The following is a 3,967-nucleotide window of genomic DNA, read 5'->3' as shown; positions in this document are numbered from 1 at the left end:
TATCCAGCAAAGCCTCCCTGCAGGCTGGACGGGACAGTCCACAGGATCAACAGGCGAGCTAGCAGTTATGGCTGCTTCCAGTCCTGCCCTCAGAGACTCTGCTTCTCAGTGTCCCAGTAATCGCTGCAAGCCCCTCGGAGAGAAAGCTGCCTTCGGGTTCCGACAGATGCCAGACAGTCCCGCTTCTCCCGTATGAGTCTGGGTCCCTAGAGACTTGCCCGGAACTGGAGCTCAGAGCCTGAGACTCCCTCCCGATTAAAAAACGACAACCGCGCCCTTAGCCGCCATCCCGCTCTGCATGCACTCCGCACCTTAGTATTTTACTTGCGCACTGCACCTCCTCTGAGTCTCGGTATGCTTTTCTTTTTCCTTCTAGTTGTAGAATTTCCACTCAGCCAGCCTTCCTGTGGTTCTGGATGATGTCCTTTCCGTCTTTTAGTTGTATTTTTGAAGTGGTTGTTCGAGGCAGCAAACTCCGGTGTTTACCTATGCCGCCATCTTGGTTCTTAAGACTTATATTTTTGATATTTATTTTATATATTTAAATGCCATTTAACAAAGAAAAATCAACCCAAAAAATGAGTTCGCGTGTCACCTCTGACACCCGTGTCATAGGTTCGCCATCACTGATCTAGGCCCTAGTGGTGGTGGGAGTAGAGCCTTTCTTTGGGTATCCTATTTCAACCCTATATTCCTTTTATTAACAACGTAATACGGGACACTTCACAAATTTAGGTGTCATCCTTGCATAGGGGCCATACTAATCTTTATATTGTTCCAATTTTAGTATAGTGAGCACTCAACCCTATGGTCTTTAGATTTTTCTACTACTTACTATACGAATCTGCTAAAATTAAAAATTATTTATATTAAACTTTCTCAGTTCAAATTACTGTGTCTGTTCAAATGTCTCCTGATTTGACCTAGACCAGTGGTTGGCAAACTGTGGCTCGCGAGCCACATGTGGCTCTTTGGCCCCTTGAGTGTGGCTCTTCCACAAAATACCACATGTGGGCGTGCACATACAGTGCGATTGAAAACTTCGTGGCCCATGTGCAGAAGTCGGTATTTTGTGGAAGAGCCACACTCAAGGGGCCAAAGAGCCGCATGTGGCTCACGAGCCGCAGTTTGCCGACCACTGCCCTGGGTTAATCTTTGCTTCCTCCACTAAAAACACAGCTTGGGAATTTAATAAAGGTTTCATATTTAATATGTGTATTATCTCTCTCTCTCTCTCTCTCTCTCTCTCTCTCTCACACACACACACACACACACACACACACACAAGCACAAAACAGAGAAGGATTAAGGAGATGTTACCATCTCTGTGTCAACACCTCAGATCGAAGACACTAGGAAGCAGGCGGACTCACCCTGCAGAAGCCTAAAAAGGCTCATGTGCTTGAGTCACCAGTGCCTCTGATGGTGACGTGTGTAGGGGCTGAACCAAGAGCACTAGTTGAAAGCAGGTAAAGGAGCAGGTGGACCCCCCCCACCCCAACTCTCCTGTCCTCCTCCCTAAACAGTGGGGACGGGCCCCCTCCATCTTGGCAGGAGACAGGGATTTCACTCTGGAGTCCTTGAACATAGAGGGTCTGGACCCTGGGGGTGTTGGGCATAGAAAGTGGGGTTCTGCAGGGGCTAAGAGGAAGGGGTCACATGGAAGTGAGTACCCCAGAAGGAGACTTCTGGGCACTCAGGCCTAACCCCCAGGCAGGAGACTGACCAGCGCAAGAGGAAAGACCTCAAGATACTGATCTACTTTCCTTCTCTCTGTCCCTCCATGCTTCTCCCCATAAATATTTATCAAGTGCTTTCCCTGGAACAGGCCTTGTTTTAGACTCTGCCCTCAAGAAGCTTCCATTCTAGTGGAAGAGAGAGACAAACAATTTGATCCGAGTTAAAGAAGGGCCATGGGGGAAACAAGCAGTTAAGTAGACAGAGCGGGGAGCATCGCTTTGGGTAATGTATTAAGGAAGTCCCCTCTGGCACAGGGACAAATGGCTAAGACCAACACAAAAGGACGAAAGGCCACACCAAACTGGGAGAGGGCTCCTGGGTTGGGTCTGAATGGGGGCAGGGTCTCCAGGGAACACCCAATCCCCTCTGCTGGCCTTTAGTGAGACCCACCAGACAGCCACATGCAGATGCTCCCAGACAGCTTTCTCAATGCCTAACTTTTACAAGGAAACAGCCAGCCAAGGATCAAAGACTCTAACATGAAAGATAGAGACCAAAAGCAAACAGAAAAGAAAAATAACTCAGAGGATATAGATATAATTCAGCAAGCAGAATAAAACTTCAGAAAAAAACCTATAATCCCTCTAGAAAGGTAAGAGAAAGTATTATTACATGTTTGAAATAGAATAAAATACTATGAAAAGGAATATTTGGAGAACAAGGAAATGCTCTCATAAATTAAACTGAGTTGAAATATATAACTCAACAAAATAGAAACTTAAGTTGAGGAAATTTTTCAGAATGTCAAATAAAATGACAGAAGTAGAAAATAGAAGAAAAAGGATAAGAGGAAGAGAGAAAAAAGGGTAAGAGAAGGAGAGAATCAAACTAAGAGGTCCACTACCCAGTGAGCTGTTCCAGAGCGAGTGGAGAAGTGAGCTAGAAAATCGCCCAAGTAGCAGGAGACACCTTCCCAGGCCTGAGGACTTGAGTGTCCAAGTTAAAGAGGCCACCACAGTCCATGAGAAAACACCGGCCCCAGCATGTTCCCGAGACACCAGAGGATCTAAAAGCTCTGGAGGGAAGCAGGGCAACAGGAAGAGGTGGGGGCCAGACCAATGAGCTGCTTGAACAGCAACATGGGAGCTGGAGGGTAAGGGAGCCCTTCAGTCCAAACGCTGAGAGAGAACTTAGTTCCCAGCCAGAGGACTGTTTCCAGCCAAACTATCGTCAAGTATTAGGATAGAACAAAGAAACTTTCACTTAGGCATCAATCTCAAAAATTTACTTCCAGTGCATTCACAAGAAACTAATGGAAAATGAACTCCACCAAACAAAATGTTAAAGGAAGGCAAAGAAAGTCGTGGAATCCAGGAAACAGGAACAGGGGCCTGGGAATGCCCAGATGATGGGGGCAACCAGAGGGAGAGGGAAGGTGGGGCTCCCAGGGGACCTTCTCAGGAAAAAAACCACACTGACTTAACAGAGACGTTAGAGCAGGTTGAGGGAATTTGTATCCCTCTTCAAAAGTTAGGGGGAAGAGTTAGTGGTCATAGAAAATTAATGAAATGTGTAAAATATAAAGTAATTTTTAACTCCAGGAAAAACAGACGAATGAAAAAAGGTGATCATAACACGTTACATGGACAGCTCTGAACAACAGTTACATCGTCATGCTAGTGGCGACCATAAATGATATACAAAGAAAAGCAGTAACTGGAGAGGGACGGGGGGAGAGGAGGTGGGGGGAAGGGTAAGAAGGCCTAAACCACTTCCAAAGTAGGAAGACAACAGATAATTTTGATAACAGAATTAAGAAACAGAATAAGCATGTTGTTTAGAAACATGAAGGTATAGAGCAAAAGACAGGTCTGAAACAAATGAACGTGTCTGCCCCCCAATCTGAGTCTGATCGCATGCTGGGCTGGACAAGTAGAGTCCAGGGCACGCTCACACCGGCAAGAAGTGCAAACTGACACATCCGCAACCAGCAGCGTTTGAAATGTCCACAGGCCTGGCGCAACTCCTCCTCCATCGCTGCTTGCGGTCTGCTCTATGCTGGCCCCGCCGGCACCGGGACAGCAGCATAGGACAGCCTGGCGGCACGGTGTGGACAAGAGAATAGAAATGACCTAAATGCCCATCCCTGCGGGCTGGCTAAGAAAATGTTGGCACATCTCTCTCCCTACTAGGAAAGACTAGCAGGAAAGAAAAAAGAAAGACTAGCAGCTGGATAGCTGATGAAGTGTGTGTGTGTGGGGGTGGGTGGGACGTGGGGGGGAAGTAA

The 3,967-nt window shown here is 46.9% G+C and overlaps 1 protein-coding gene and 1 pseudogene across 3 annotated transcripts in view; both read right to left on the bottom strand.

Moving 5' to 3' along the window:
* Positions 1-3,967, bottom strand: part of BTBD9 (BTB domain containing 9) — a 428,978-nt gene that overhangs the window by 21,692 nt on the left and 403,319 nt on the right. The gene's annotated exons all lie outside the window — the stretch shown is intronic.
* Positions 708-802, bottom strand: LOC111823355 (annotated as a pseudogene).

This window comes from Myotis lucifugus, unplaced genomic scaffold (genome assembly GCF_000147115.1).
Source record: "Myotis lucifugus unplaced genomic scaffold, Myoluc2.0 scaffold_477, whole genome shotgun sequence".
Lineage (NCBI taxonomy): Eukaryota > Metazoa > Chordata > Mammalia > Chiroptera > Vespertilionidae > Myotis > Myotis lucifugus.
This window is presented reverse-complemented; position numbering and strand designations above follow the sequence as displayed.